This window comes from Anser brachyrhynchus (genome assembly GCF_964034855.1).
Source record: "Anser brachyrhynchus genome assembly, chromosome: 1".
NCBI classification, from domain to species: domain Eukaryota; kingdom Metazoa; phylum Chordata; class Aves; order Anseriformes; family Anatidae; genus Anser; species Anser brachyrhynchus.
The window spans coordinates 65,868,854-65,885,797 of NC_137694.1; the positions used below are offsets into that span (position 1 = coordinate 65,868,854).

Consider the following 16,944-nt stretch of genomic DNA (forward strand, 5'->3'; position numbering starts at 1 on the left):
TATAGAGATTTCCAGAACAGAAGACCTAGCCGAGTTTCTCCCAGATAGCTAAATACACAATTAATAGATTGTACTGTTTGGATTGTTGAATTTGATGCTCTGGTGGTAGTGGTGGTGGGGAAAACATGAAGAAAAAATATGTAAGGTAAAAGGTAGCAGAAGACTTGGTAGAATCAAATTTTTGTCTTGTTTTTGTCATATCAGCACTTGTCCAGATATAAAGATGAATTATTGTGATCTACAATTAAGAGATTATTAGCATGGTTCTTCCTCAAGAGAAGCTTAGATTTAGGGGAAGCTGCTGGTAATGGATTTGAAACCAATCTGCTCTGTAAAACTCCTTTCCAGTTGCCTTTCCCATAAAGGATAGTTTTGAGACACTTCCCTAACTGTTATATATTTCACTGCAAAAAATTGCATTTCTAAAGATTGGGGAATGAAGTAAAATCATAATGTAGGATGAAAGGGATCTCCAGAGGCCAGCTAGTTCAATCCCCTGCTCAAAACAGGTGTAATTATATGAGGTTGCTCCGGGCCACATCCAGCCAAGTCTTGGACATCTCAGAGCTTCTACAAATGCTCTGGGCAGCACATTCCAGTATTTAGCTGCACTTATGGTTTAAAAAATAAATAAAGTAAAGATTAAGTCTGTATATTTAAACTTTATATTTTAAGATTGAGAGCTAACTTACTTATATAAGCCAATAGTTAAACTGTAACCATGTTTTTGTGTTGAAATGGGGGACTTGAGGGGCTCTTGCTTCAATGTCTCACACCAAATTCAGAGTAGATTGTGGGCTGTTTTTTGTTGCTGTTTTTGGGGCAGAAGTCTTACGTTATTAGAGTTTACAGATCACGTGAGACAAGCCTGGAGTTTTGATCACTGAATTTGTAAGTGGGTTGTTTTCCTGCACTGGCATGAATGCGGAACTGTGGATAGACTGTGACCAGCACACACATACTGATGAGGCAGTAGAAATCTATAAATAGTTCACTTTAATGTTCCAATACTTGTTAATGCATCCAGTCAATAGATGAATCCTGCTATAACTTACAAACATGCAGCTGAATCTAACTACGTACTCTTGGGGTATATATATGTACACCAACACATAAAATCACTGTGGAAGTGATGACTGTAGGGCTTGGATTTAAAGAAAAAAAGGCAGTCCTAACTTCTATTTAGGCTCCTTTTTTTTCCTGCTGACTAAAGGAAATTGAGATAACTGTTCATGGATGTTCTAGGAGATGTTAGAAGCTTACACAGGATTCAAAGATTATGTATTTGTCAAATATTGGTAGATGACTTCAGCAATTTTCCCTCTGTGTGTGTTTAGTCCCAGATATTACATTCTAAATCTCAGTGGCTGACTGAACATGGTGAGGGGGAATAAAAGTTTTTCATCCTCGCACCTGTAAGGAAAAACAGAAATCCATAGGATTCATCAGTCTTCTGAACTGCGCGCTGACATGCTTAGCCAGCATAGCTATGAGAGTGGGAAATTCTGCCACTTTGGTGGAAGACGAGATTAAAATAAAGTCATTCTTAAGGGTGACTGGAGACTTAACGACTTTCAAACCAGACCCAGAAATGAGACTAAAAACCTGTCTAACCCTATGGGAATTTTCTTTGCATCTTGTACATAAATCTTAGAGTTAATTGTTTTAAGGAAATTATTATCTGAGTTCCATCCAACCTTAAAGGATGCTTTATCATATGTTTAAAATATCTTCTCTAGATGTCATTGTTATTTATCTTAAAATTTTCAGGTTTTCAGCCCATGATGTGGATGGTTGCCTTTGGGTATTTTGGAAAAAAACAATTAAATATGACTGAACATGACATTATAATTACAAAGTAAATATGCTCTAATTGAGTAATTAACTCAACATTTTTTCCTACAGGCATTGTAGGAATGGATTCATGTTAGTGATCAGATTTCAGATCCTTTATTCCAAATAAGGGAAAAAAGACTTGTATTGTTCAATATATCTGCATGGATGTAACACTTCTTAGGATTCCTCCACTTTTTAAATTTAATACGTATTTTTGATACATCAGATGTTTCTCTAACACTTTTTTCAGATGAACTAAGATTTTAAATATACAAAAAGACTACCTGTGCCTCTTTTCTTGCAAGTCAGTCCAACTCTGTTAGGTACCAGCTATATTCCGTTTCATGCATTATTGACAACAATAGTTATTCTGAAATTGAAACTTGTCTTAAATAATATAGGTGTTAGCAGTAGATTTCATGAATTTTAGATGCAGAAACACTACAATGGACTGTGTGAGAGGCAGTGGAATCTGGGTGAATTCAGGAATGGAGAATGATGTTTGTTGAAGATGTTGGGGTGGGGGGAAAAAAGGTTGCACTTAAATATACTGCATAGTATGTTGAACTTTGATACAGATCGTCAAATAACAGTCTTAACTTTTAGCTTCCTGACATGCAATCTCAAACTTTACTGTGATTTCTATGTTGTAGTTTTCATATAGTTTACAAAAGACCACAGTTTCTGTGCAGGCACTGCATGTAAATATTAGAAGTTTGGATTTAGTTAATTCTTAAACGATCTGATTTCCTTGGGATGAATTTAACACGTTGACAGCAAAGTTAGCAAATTAAGCTAGATAAACCCAACTGCTATTAAGGAAGCAGAGGAAATCCATAACATTCATTATTTTCCTGATTGGTGAACAAACAGACTTGTGTGTAGAGAAGAAAACTTCACCTGTGTGTTGCTATTCCTATTTGATATTTAAATTGCCTATTACTGCTGATCTTTGAATTGTGTAGGTGAACAGAGTGTTTTCAGTTGTAATTTACATTTGAGTTGGTGTCTTCAGAGAAGTAAAATACATTTGTTCATTGAAAATTAAAATTAATCGGTTTTAATTGTGATTTGAGTGGAACTGTTGTATGACTATTTGGGAGCAACAGGTACAAGTAAATTATGTGACACTTATATCACTTTCACATTGATTAAAAATTTAAGTGAAAAACCTGAGATTCATGCTCATAACATGATTTTGCTGCAGGTGGAGTTGAAACTGAGTTCATGAATTGGTGAGTGGCTTGAGTGATATAACTCTAAGGTCTTTTGTCTGTCAGATAGGATCTCACTGGCTTTGACTCAATTGCACAAATCCTGTGATTGTGCAGCGTTAGTGTTAGTAGGTGTTTGGGATGTCCTAGTACCGCACAGGGCAGCACGCTGTCTTCTGAGCTCTCGTACACATTTCTCTGTGGTCTTCTTTGAAGAGAATTGATGGTTATCTGTTAAATGGAATAGAGCTTAAATTGCATATGGGAGAATGCCAAGTTCGTGGAAAGTTCAGGAGGAACTATGTTGAATCTTAACCCTCAGTCTGGTTTTTGGATTTGTATTGAGACCAAAAGAGTAAGTTTGATTTTAATTTTGTATTTGAAAGCAAATGAAATGACATCATTGTGACAGGAATAAAGAGAGTATTTCTAGTTGATGTGGCCATTATAGCAAAAGTCAGAAATAAAAGTGGAGAGTGAAAGAATAAGATGAACAAGACTTGAAGGCTTTTATCTGCTTTAAGGCAAAGGGTGTCAAGGAAGAAAATAAGAGATGGAAACTTGTGTCCTAACTCATATGCAGTGATAAAAGCTGTTATGCATACCAGGAAGTCAGTCAGAAAATAATTAGAGGTACTTGCTACTGGCAGTTCCAAAAAAACCCAACTATTTAAATGTTTTAAAACAAAACAAGAAAAATTGGTTATCAGAAGAGTTAAGTATCGAGCTCTACAGGTGCTTGGCAGCATGTCTAGGGAAGTGTCTTAGCATGTGATCAGACCGGAATCACTTTAAAAAGGATCAGATTTTAGAATATGAGATGTTCAACACCATACTTCAAAACCCTTCTAACAGTGATAATGCAATGTCCACCATTTCTAATGAAAGACTGTGCTTAGACATCCTAAGGGCTTTCGATTTGCAATGTGAGTTACACAACTTAGAGTATTTTAATAAATATTTGACTGGAATATATATATCCTGCTAACTTAATGCAAAGCTTGTATTGAAATAAGTGCAAAGTTTTCCTTCAGATTTGATAGTACAGTTGGGCCCAGTTTTCTACCTTTTTTTCTCCCCTAGTACTTAGTGTTCTTGTTGAGAACTTCAGTCATCCTTGCTTTGCCTTGATTTTGCTCATATTTCACCAGAAACTCTTTGTGTTTTTATTTTGGGGTATGCATTTTTGAGGTTTTGTCTGCTGTGCTTTAAGGGGGCTTATCATGGAGAATGTTAGTGTATGGAATACAGAGGTGGGTTTGACTAAAAGTTGCTAAGCATTTTGGCATGAATGCTGTGGGGTCAGTGGATGCATCCAAATATGTCTGGGGAAATCCTATGTGGAGCCCATTCTACAAACATCAGAGGGCAGGAAACTTATAGCACATATCGGTGTTTTCATACTTCAGAAGGAGTGTGATGTAAGCTCACACAGATGGCTTAATATATTGGTGAATTTTATTACTCATCGTCCTATGTCAGTGTTGAAATACAAGTTTAAAATACTTTAAAGACAAAATTACTGTAGAAGATGGAAAGCCCCACTTGTCATCTTGGGATCTAAACCTCTAGTTTGTGTAGCTAGTCGTTTTAATAACAGTGATAGAAACTATCTAGGCCTGATTCCACAGCTACAAAAGACCAAACAGAAAGATTTGACAGATTGTCAGGTGCTATTTGGGAGATTAATGTAAAGACTGGAGTATGTACACTTAGAGGATCAGATTGTATTTTAATTTAGTTTTATGTTTGTTTGCAGACTTCCAGAAAGTCTATCATTTTTCCACAAAGGCTGTATTTCTTTCCTTTTGGAAGACTGGCGAAGAAATGTTTGCTTTGAAGTTATTTATCTGTGTCCTTATATATTTACATGGTTCTGATCCCTGTAGCATGAACATCTGTATTTTAAACACTCTATTACTCTTCCACACCTACCAGGCCAATAGGCTTGGAAAACTTATTTTCTTTTTCTTTATAAGCTATGTTGTGAGTAGGTGCTTATGTGAAGATATTACTTTGGGAGTCGCAGGTGAAGAAATGAATATGGCATTTAATTTTAATGAAATGGATGATATGAAACAGTGTGGTGTTACAGCTATTATCAAGCCTTGAGCAGGCATGGGCATGGTGACAGCAGGATGCTCGATCCATCTGCCTGGGTGCAGACCACGGGGAGCACCCTGTGCTCCGGTCCTCCTGGCTGCACAAGCAGGTCTGAATCTCGTGCTGTGGTCAGAACAACAGTATGCCTGTTGGTTTGTTGCACGCCTCCAGCTGGGGTGGTCAAGTACAGGGCTCCCAATGGGTGCCCCATGACTTGCATTATCCCTTTTCAGTTCTGATGACTCTCCTTTTCTCTGCCTTAGTAACTCTCTTCTCTGCTCAGTATTCTCCAGAATGAACCACCCCCATGCCCAGTTACTTTTTGTCCCCATTGGTCCCAGCTTTTCTACATCCATAACCAAGTTTGGTATGTCTTATACTGGTACCCAGTAACCCTGGCCTGATACAGCATTACCGACACATTTACCGAGACACTGTTGGCCTTTCAGTACTACTCAGAAGCTCTCCAGTACTTTCCTTTGACTAAACATGAAATTTGGTCATCTCTGACTCCATTCCCCCTTACTTGTGTGTGGAAAATTTGGCCGTTCCTTGCAATATCACTGGAAACTTTGTCCACTTCTCACTCAGATATTTGTCATGTCCAGAAGTTTCTTCTGTTGTATCCAGTAGTTTTCCCTGTCTTGTTCAGTTACCTTAGCCTCAGGCCAGGACCTAGGCCATGACATAGTCATTTTCCTGCAGCCTAATGCCAAGCATTCCGGGTAGTCTGAACTTTGGGAAGTGAGTCTTGCATATTTATATATATATATATATTTATATATATATAAAAGATTCTTGTCTGTGTACTTATGATCTTTTCCTGCTAATGCACCTTTATAGTTAAGAGACACAATGGTCATGGAAGGAAACCTGTATCTGCGGTAAATGGAAACAAATAGGCAGGACTGGAATACATGGTCAGGGAGCCTTGGATTTATGAGGAGTTAGTGCAGAGATGTCAGTGTGAGTTTTGAACTGGATACTCTATCATCAGCGTGTGTGGTGTCACAGAGGGATGCAAGCTGCAGAGATCAAGTGTGCTTCTCTCAAGCGTAGATGTCACCATGATCACGTGTGAATCTGTCAGAAGAGGGAACTGCTCTCTGGTCTCTCTCCGGAGACTCCACATGGTAGAATATGGTGCGCACACAGAAGGCTTAGTGCTAATGGCTGAGGTGAACTATGCCTCTCTTTTCCTTCCCAGCAGTACATGTGTTTATCAGTAGGCACCACTGGGGCTTGAATAGCAATCTTGCATTTCTGGTTTTATCTGCCATCTTTACATCATGTGCGATGGGACACTTGTGTTTTTGTTTTCAAACAGCTGGAAAAAAATCTCTGCTCTGGAACCATTAGAACATTGTGGAGTCGTCTGTGGTTGCACTTTGCATACATATGTGTATATATAAGCAGAAGTATAATTTGCTCAGTGGACCAGAATAAGTGATTGTGTTTGGAAGGGATCTAGCTGTTATGAATGTTCTGGAAAGAAATCAAATGATTTGAAAGAAGAGAGAAATGAGCTGTGGTCCCTGTGATCCAGGTCATCTTACAGTGGGAAGGCCTTCACTCCAGGGACTCCAAAGGTGTAGACTAAAGGCTTTTAGAGATGCATTTTCAGATTGTTATTCTTCATGTAGTAAAACTGATAATTTGGCATAGGTCTCATCTTATTTCTCTGTAGGTGTTTAAATTTTCTAGTTGGACCTAATTGTCTAGAGTCCAAGAGTAGTCAGTGGAGAGGAAGGCAGTCAGGGCCACAGAACCTTATAGATGTCTAAGATCGTTGGGGTGGATTGCTTTCTTGGGGACCCTTGACTGTATATAGAGAGATTTTATGGCTGCTAGAATAAATGCTAGATTTTGGATTGCTAGACCTAGTGAAATGAACTCCACTTTCTGCGTGTGTGTTGATTTCTAATTTTGACAGTCAACAACAAAAGTATAGTGTGGAGAAAAGAGTTATGTGCCTCCAGTTTGTTTTGATGTCACCTGTCCCTCTGGTGACCTGTGTGAGTGCAAATACATTAAACGCATATTTCCTGCATGAATGCATGCCATTATATAAAATAGATGGTTAAAGCAACGGATGATGAGAAAAACAATAACTCAGGAAAGATTCCTCATAGAAATCCAGGGAAACTGTTTTTTGAGGAGTATCTCTGTCTCCATCTGGGGTGAGAACAACCAGCTTCTCCCTAGACTGTGTAGGAGTGGAGAGTATTGTGAGCACAAATAGGTAGCCTCAGGAAGGAGACGGGACTTTCCAGGCAGTGTCAGTGAAGGATGACAAGCATGCCAGAAGACACAACATCAGAGAAATAGTGCTGTAATCAGTTCAATCTGCTTCTTCTAGCTAGCAAGTGTGGTTAACTGGGCTGACTGGAATGTACAAAATTTACAAGGAAAGATTAGCAGTTAGGTAACAGTCATGTAGAGAGAGTTTAACTCTTCGGTTTGTGTGCTTTGTGCTTTTAGGTGAACAAATAGAGCATGCCCAGTTCTGAAAGTGCCCTTTTTGAGCCTTTGCAAACTTATACAGTAAAGAGAAGATAAATTGTGGTACAAAATTCATTTGGGCTTAATGCTAGCAAACATGTTTCTGCCTGGAGTAACAGGCACAGTGTGCCAGGTCTCTGACCCAAATAAGGGGGAAAGCCCTCATCCCTCTAGCATGCATCCAGAGGAGGAATGGGAAAGGACGTTGTTCTGGTGACATAAGGAGAAAAGGTTAACCTGTCTTGGCAGCGTGAGCTTTTCTCCATCACCCCTCCTGAAAGGTGGTACACATGCTTTTTTTTTTCCCTTTTTTTTATGTAATACTTTATTATCTCAAAGAATACGCAACTTCTTGAAATTTTGTGCCCCCTCATTGCCACAAGCAGGGATATCAAGTCTTTTATGTATCATCTTATTACCTCTTCAGAGCCTCTTTCCCAGAATGTTGACTTTTATTGCATTACCCTTTGCGCGGGCTGTGTAGTGATGGAATACCTGCCCTGTCCTGGGAGAAGGGGTGTGCTGTGACAACAACGACATGTGAGGCAACAGGTATGACTTCCTGAAGGGCATCAGCAGGAAATTCTGCTCACAGAACTTGTCAACTGCGGTGTAGTAGACCAGTTCAACGTGATGCTTGCCTTTCTTCAAATAAGCTCTTTCTTGTGAGGTGCTCATAAAACAATTACCTTTTTTTAGTTCAGGTTTGAAATCTGAATTTTGAAAATGAGAAGCGAGGGGAGTTTTTTCCACAAACAGTAACAAGCAAAAAATGTAGTATTTCCTGTCAGTGGCTTCCAGTTTGGACTTTCTATAGAAATCACAAACATATGCTGTGCCTCTATGGGAAGCTATTCTGTAATTTTGCACAGGATTGTCTATGATGTTTTCTGTCATCATTTCACCATTTGCTTTTGAATGCTCTTTTACTGCCAGTGCTTGGTAATGATACAATGACTCAAAACTTGAGACAAGAGAATGTCTCAGGAAATGCATAGATTTAAGTGGGAGCAATTTGCTTAAAATATCATAACTGTTTTTGTAACACTAGTTTTCTGATTAAGCCATTGTGCTGAAAATAACTTGAAATAAGGACAACAATGGGGATCCCCAGTCTATGTGTGAAAATGTTGAATTTATCCCACTACAGGTCTCAATATGTTGCACAAGACATCATTTTACAGAAAAATGTCCAAGTGATGTATTTTAAATATCATCATAATAGTCTTGCGTTTCCTACTGCCCTTGGGCTGTCTGTAGGTAGTGGGTTTTAGGGGCAGACGGGACATCTGCCAAACTAAAGAATCTCACCCAGTGGTTTCTAAATCCTCCTGTTTAAGCATCAGTGTGGGTGTTGGAAAAATACCCAAGTCTGGCGTGGGAGACAAAGTGTATGTGACCCCCGACATTACCCAGTTTTCCGGTGTTAGGTTCCTCATTAGCAAAATATACCTTATTAGACACCTGAGTTTGCTTAGTTACAGCTATCAAATATTTAATCTATAAGTAGTTGTTTTTTTTTTTTCCCCTGTTAGGTGCAAAGGTTGTCTGGTGTCAAAAATCTTTCATGTGCTCATGCTGGGAAATTATGATCAATTTTTAAAATCATCTCTTATATAAGACTCAATGACTCATATGTCTTTAATCTCTCATTGTAAGATATTGTCCCAGTCTAAACATTCTTGTATGTCTTTTTTTCTGAGTTCTTTAAACTATTGTATTCTTTTGTTTGAGGCATGGATTCCAGAACTGGAGGCTGTACTGCTGTGTTCCACAGTAATGCTCTGGCTCTGTCTGTACAGTCCCATTACCTGGACTTTTAGGCTCTTGGGTAGGTTGAAACTCACTGGAGTCCATGTTGTCTGTGTGTTGGCTCTCTCTCATCATCACTTAGAGCCAACAAACCTCCTCTCAGGCCAAAGCAGTCGTGAAAGAGGAGCTTTGCGAAGGAAAGAGGAGAAAGAACTCGCATGCAAGCTCTGCCTCCGAACAGGGAGGGCACGATACTGATGCCAAATTCCAGAGGTTATGAGAGATGCCTATTCCTTGGTAAACAGGCTGGATGTGTTTTTTTTTGTTTACTAATGAGTGGTAAAACTGAACAATCTCATAACCAGTGTTCAGATATTATCAGAGTGAATGGCTTGTGTGAAATTTCTTGCCTTTTTTGTGATGTTGTTCCTATGAAATGCAGAGCGCCCCAAGAAAGGGATGCAAAAGCTTTAGCTTTCTTCTCCTTCAGCATGATCTGAGAACTGTCAGAAAGAGGGAGCTGGAGCAGTGATTGCAGCCCTACCTCCGTGGCAGTGCAGAAATATTGCCCACTGACTTCTAAACGAGGGTTCTACCAACTCGGTGTACATCTGCTCTTGCCACCTTTGGTCTGGTACGTGTAAATTTAATAATGATCTGCTTTTATGTAAGTGGGATTTCTTATTTTTAGAAAGAATCTATGAAGCCAGTCTCAAACATTTGTCTGCATCTACTGGAGGCAAGGTCAAAGAGAAGCTGGTTAACAATGTTTGTATAGACAGCCAGTGACATAAGAATTATTTCAGTGCTGCATCTTAATGTGAAACATAAGATGCAAGTCAGATGCTGTTTTTTTCTCATAAAGATGCATATAAAGAGTCTTGCCGATTTTCCTTTTTTTTTTTTTTTTTTTTTTTCTCCTCTCTGCAGTTGCAACTGCCTTTTAGTGCCTTATTTAGCCTGGGAATGCTCTTGAATAGCCGAGCAAGTCGAGTGCTTGTTTTTGCATCTGGATATTGCACATGCTTAGTATTCAGACTTGGAACATTCTCTGAGAGGATACCGGTAAATAAAAAAGAATGGTAGAGGAACGTTTGTATGTTAGAGATGGAAAATACTGCTTTAGATACCCAAACAATTCAATAAAATTATTTTCTAAGTGACTATAAAAATGTGGCTATAAATCTGTTAATGCTGAAATGCCTCTAGATCACAAACTCCTACTTTGAATAAAAGTGTGTTTTTTCAAATTGCCTTTCACTGTCACCCTGAAGTTGAAACAAGACATTGTTTTGCTTTGTTGCATATCGTGTTTTGTAATTGTGCAGTTAGTAATTTTCTGTAGATTTGTTGTAATGTAGGCTCCCAAGCGAAAGGTTTTTTTTTTTTTTTTCTTGCTTTGCAGAGTCCATTGCACATGGAGCATCCTCTTGAGATGCAGTGGAAGAAAGGAAATAGAATGATGTGACAGAGGCAGCATTTTTTCCTTCAGTTCACATTTTGTCTTTTTTTTTTTCATGATCTCTTTCTAGCACCTTAGTGCTGCCAATATAAAAAGAGCCCTCCTGTTGAAACGCTCGTTTTGTAAAAATTATTCAAAAATAAGGTTACATAAGTTGGAGTGCTGGAATTAGGGGGAAAAAGTGTCTATTTTCACTTGCTTAATATTGTGGATTTGGTAGAACGTTTTGTATGGTTGGTTTCAGAACTTTCCTCTACTGTTGCTTTTTTTTTCTGGTGTTTGGTCTTACTCCAAGCAGCAAGGAAAAAGCACATTTTAAAAATAGAAAAATGTGATTGTTAGAATGCTAAGATTAATAGATGAAATCAAAGTCAGTTTTGACACTTGAAATATCTTTTAACATATTTTCCTTTGTAACTGACTGCATTTCAAGAAGTGAGTGCATCTTTAATTTACTAGGATATTGCGTACATAGTCTAAAATTAGGTAAATGAAGCTTAAAATAAATTCTAAGCTTTGTCTTTCTGAAGAGCAACAAATAGTTTTTAGGGAACTCTGTTTTGTGTGGGTGCTAATGATATAATTTACAGATGTGTTTTTCACAAAGTACAGTGTTGTAGGTACATATGAAAATTAGATGCATTTTATTCTCTTAAGTTTTATGCCCAACGCCTGAGACTTCTAAAATCAGCAGTCACTTCTCAAAACTTAGACCAAACTTACTTTACCCAAGAGGATTGTGTCTGAACGTTGATTTTGCCTAAGAAGTTAATGGTGCTTAGGATCCCTCCTTTCAAATTAATGTCATCAGCTTTATGGAGAAAGCTATCTGATTCAGTATCTCCCAGAAGAGTAAGAGATGTTAAAACTATGTATGTTTTGTGGGGAAGTGTGGGTAGAATGAGAAGGTAGCCATATCCTCTGAGAGGACAACACATATGGCACTGAATAGAAAGTGAATTTGAAAACTAGGTGGCTGGATTAAACAGGAATACAAGAACGATTGATCCTATCTGTTTTGGGAGAAAAATACTTTGACACAATCTTATGCACCATATTATCTTATGATAATTCATATTATGAGTCCTTCATCTGTATCATTTGTATTATGAATCTTTGCTCATTCATGTACCTTTGATTCGGGTGGTTGCTGTGTTCTCAGCCCTTGCAACCTGTCCCACAGACTCAGAGACTGTACTAGTGCAAAATAAGGTCATGGGTAGCCACAGGGGTTGATGAAATCTGCCCACTTCAAATGAGGGGGGCAAAAAAGGAGGCAGGGCGTGGACCAGATGGCCTTCTGAGGTCCCTTTTAGCCTAAGTTGTTGTATGATAGTGTGGATTAATGGCTTCCTAATGTGGGTTTTACCACTGGGAGAGAAGGCTGGCAGGGAGTACCTATACCATGTAAAGGAAGGTCAGATGTGTGCTCTTCTTTTTACATACTTGCTAAGTCCATTCCATCAAGCTTTGACTGCTGTCTGGTTTTACACATGTGAATACTAACCCCATAAACAACAAGAGGAAGCAAAAATCTCAACCTGAAAAGCCAGAAGAATTTGCACTGTGTATGGTTTATCAGGGCTGATCTCCATTTAGTTCTGTATGCGAAAGTGTTTTTCTTTTTTTTTTTTTTTTGTCTTTATTGAAATTCGTACTTCATAGCTTAGACATCTCTATATAGGCCTATTTTTTGTGATTATATGTGTATTTTTTAGCAGTCATCCACCTGATGCAACTGGGAAGAGACTGCTATTTTGGGACTGAGAATGGTATCAGTTTATAAAGAACTAAGATTGATTTTTCTAGGATAAACAATCATTGAAACAGCAGGCTTTGAATTATTTAGATGTTACACATTTGTGTTTTCCAGACCATGTTACATGTTTTGGGCCATAATAAAAACAACAGCATACTCTTTTGCAGAAAAGCAACAATAGAGTTCCTCTGTACCTTATGCACAAGCACATGTGCATGCGTGTAACTCCCCACACATGTGGGAGTCATTTCATCTCATTTAATCCACTTAAATTTGATGTGCAATTAAAATTATATTTTCAATTAGTTGTGTACAACGTGAAAAGATTGGTACTTCCAGAGGCTGGTTTCACTTATATTTCAGAGTCTTAAGAGTGGAAGGAATGGTCCTCTGCACTGACCCCAGAGGGAGCTTAGACAAGATCACTTTTTTCCGATGGTTTGGGTGGGCGAGGCAAATCACATTAACAGTTTTCTGTATTGATTGCTATCCCACTGTGTGTTCTCAGACAAAGAATTTGGATGCCATCTAATACAGTAAAGGCTATTTTAAACCTATAAGAACCTTCTTGCTTTTTAAAACAGTTATATTTAGATTACTTGCTAAGTGAAGAGTAATCATTACTCACCAATAAGAAAATGATGAGCAGTTAAGCTGACAAGTTTGTCAGAAGAATCCACTCTACTGAGTTACAGTTAATCTCCAGAGGAATTTTACTGATGTCAAGGAAATTTTTACTGAAGATGTACTTGATCTCAACATCTTTCATGGTGGTAGCTTTAGTTTGGATGAATGGTGCAAAAAGAGGCATTTATGCAAGAAAGCTTGCTCTGATGTCCCTATTTGAGGAACTGTGCCTAAAGTTTGTCTAAACAGTATGTTGTTCCAAGAAATTTACCATGACATTGTATGCATGTTATAGCACAGGTTTTGTCCTGATAGGTACTATATAACTGCTACAAGTGAAGAACATGGCTTTTAATTTATATTCCATCTAGTGTTAGAAATGCCTTTGTGTTTTGCATTCTGTGAGAGATTGCATTATCACAGCAGAACTCCGGTTTTGTGTAAAAGTTCTTGCTCGCCATTCCTTCAAATACGTAGCTAATTGGTTCGCTCAGACTTGTTTGAGATGAATACAAAACCGTTACTAGTTTAAAAGAAAAAAAATGATCTTTACATCACTGGTCTTCCATTGCTATTTTTTAGTTTCATGAATGAGCTATGGTTGAAGGAAAAGAAAATGTTCCCTGGCTTGATTTCTGAGAACTTAATCTAGGTTCCACCAGAAGTGTGCATCAGGAAACCAAAAAGGATTATTTGTGGGTTTCTTTGCATTTTGTATACTATAGCTTAAAAGATACAAGAAAATGGAAGTCCTTCAAAGGAAATTGATCTTCCCCACCAATAAAATTATCTCCAATTTGAATTTTTTAACCAGTTGAATTGGACTTCTCTGTCTCTCTTGATATCTGTGTCAATTATCAGACTTCATATTAGACACTTGCCTTGGGGTAGAAGAAAGTAGCTTAACATTTAGTAGGCTCCTTGCTTTTTTTCCTCTTCCTCCTCCTAAAAAAGGGACCTAGCTTCTGAGTCTTTCCATGCTCTTTGAATCCATAGTCACAGAAGAGCAAAGAAGAAGCTAGATGGATTTTTGTGAGTGCTAAAAGTTTTCAAACTTGTGGTTTTCTAGATTATTCTGAGTAAAATTTGACAAGGTGCCTCTTCAGTAAAGGAGGAAAAAGAGACTGTTGCTTTGGTTTTCTTTCAGAACAGAAAGATAAAACTAGAGAATTAAAGGAAGGGGCACTTGACTGGTGAAATCTTAGATGATAGCTTGTTATCGCCCTGGTAGTTAGAAGGGGGGATAAGGGGGATTCTATCATTTGTTATAGTAGACTGAGCTGTTAAAACAAACAAGCAAAACAAAAATATTTGTCAGTAAAAAATAAATAAATTACTTTTACAACAAGTACAGGATCATGTCTCATTAAAAAAAAAAGAAACAAAAAACCACAAAAGCAAGCAAACAAACAAACAAAAACAATCTGAATTATGTTCACTGAAAAACATAGCATTTTCAAAAAGAAAAATAGTCTTTAGAGGCTTCTGTTGTCACATGGCACGTACGAGACAATTGAGTGACCAGAAGCATGGGTTTATGAAAGCCAAGTCCTGCCTGAGTGACCTGATCTCAAGGTGACTTGCTTAGTAGGTAAGAATGCTATTTACCTGGATTTTAGTAAAGTGTTTGACACCTTCCCAACAGTATTCTGCTAGAGAAACTGGCAGCTTATGCCTTGGACAGGAGTACGGTTCACTGTGTGAAGAACTCTACTCTGCGCTGGTGCGGCCTCACCTCGAGTACTGTGTGCAGTTCTGGGCACCACAGTATAAAAAGGACATGAAACTGTTGGAGAGTGTACAGAGGAGGGCTACGAAGATGGTGAAAGGCCTGGAGGGGAAGACGTACGAGGAACGGCTGAGGTCACTGGGCCTGTTCAGCCTGGAGAAGAGGAGGCTGAGGGGAGACCTCATCACAGTCTACAACTTCCTCGTAAGGGGGTGTCGAGAGGCAGGAGACCTTTTCTCCATTAACACCAGTGACAGGACCCGCGGGAACGGGGTTAAGCTGAGGCAGGGGAAATTTAGGCTTGACATCAGGAGGGGGTTCTTCACAGAGAGGGTGGTTGCACACTGGAACAGGCTCCCCAGGGAAGTGGTCACTGCACCGAGCCTGTCTGAATTTAAGAAGAGATTGGACTGTGCACTTAGTCACATGGTCTGAACTTTTGGGTAGACCTGTGCGGTATCAAGAGTTGGACTTGATGATCCTTAAGGGTCCCTTCCAACTCAGGATATTCTATGATTCTATGAACTGGCTGGATGGCCAGGCTCAAAAAGCCACAGTGAATGGAGTCCGAGCCAGCAGATGGCTGGTCACCAGTGGTGTTTTCTAGGCCTCAGTCATGGAACTGGTTTTGTTTAACATTTTCCTCAATGATCAGCATATGAGGGGATCAAATCCACCCTCAGTAAGTTTGCAGACAACATCAGGTTAGGTGAGAGTGTGGATCTGCTTGAGGGCAGGAAGGCTTTGCAGAGGGATCTGGATCGGCTGGATCAATGGGCCACATCCGAGAACAGGACCTTCAGCGAGGCTCTGTGCTGGGTTCTGTACTTGCGTCCTAACCTGATGCAGTGGTACAGGCCTGGGGAAGAATGGCAGAGGGGGACCTGGGCGTGCTGGTCAACAGCTGGCTGAATGTGAGCCAGCAGCATGCCCGGGTGGCCAAGAAGGCCAAGATTGTCCTGGCCTGCATCATCAATGGAGTGTCCAGCAGGACCAGTGAAGTAACTGTTCCTCTGTACTCAGTGCTGCTGAGGATGCACCTTGAATATTGTGTTCGGTTTCAGACCCCTCACTACAAGAAGGTTGTTGAGTTCCTCAAGCATGCATGGAGAAAGGCACTGAAGCTGGTGAAGGGACCAGAAAGCAAGATTTAATGAGTGGCTGAGGGAACTGGGGCTGCTCAGTCTGGAGAAGAGGAGGCTAAGGGGATACCTCATTGCTCTCTACAACTACCTGAATGGAGGTTGCAGTGAGGGTGTTGGTCTGTCAAATGAAAAGGATATGAAGAAATTGTCTAAGGTTGCACCACAAGAGGGTTAAGTTGGACATTAGGAAGGATTTCTTCACGGAGAGGGTGGATAGTCGGGCAGGCATTGGAATGGGCTGCCCAAGGAAGTGGTGGGGTCCTCATGCCTGGAGGTATTTAAAGACATGTGGGCATGGCACTAACAGATGTAGTTTAGTGATGGGATTTGATGGGTCTGGTTGATGGTTGGACTTTATAATCTTGAAGGTGTTTTCCAACCTAGGTGATTCTGTGATTGCTTTCTTTGAAGTAAGTAATGGAAGACTGGTGATGGTTCTGCCTACTTCATGTTTGAACATTCTACCACGGGGTTTTGAGCCCGTGTGTATTAAAGGCTCACTTTTCAAATGAAACATACTGACTGCGTGGGCCACTCCATCACAGAGGCTTGCTGAGGCCACAGTGGCCACCACTGCCCTGCCTTTGGTGCGGGCCCTATAAAACAGGACCCCTGCAGCTGGCCCACCATTCGCTGAGCATCTAGGCCCTCTGACTGCCAGCTTGTGCGGCAGGAAAGAGACTAGAAGAGCAAGGCGAGCAGCAGGCCTCCTTGGTGTGCGAGGACAGCAATGCAGTCTGGTGAAGCACCAAGAAGGAATGCACCTGACCAGAAGGAGATGTGTCGTGGGCGGAGGGATAGCACCAGCGACACAA

At 39.7% G+C, this 16,944-nt stretch overlaps 1 protein-coding gene across 50 annotated transcripts in view; it reads left to right on the forward strand.

Annotated features, from left to right (window-relative positions):
• Positions 1–16,944, forward strand: part of CACNA1C (calcium voltage-gated channel subunit alpha1 C) — a 494,498-nt gene that overhangs the window by 58,798 nt on the left and 418,756 nt on the right. The window contains exon 2 of one of the 50 annotated variants that reach the window (XM_080576040.1): positions 9,898–10,041. The exons of the other annotated variants lie outside the window; for them this stretch is intronic. The gene's annotated coding sequence lies outside the window, so the exon portion shown is untranslated. The remainder of the gene's footprint in view (positions 1–9,897; positions 10,042–16,944) is intronic. 50 annotated transcript variants of the gene reach the window in all.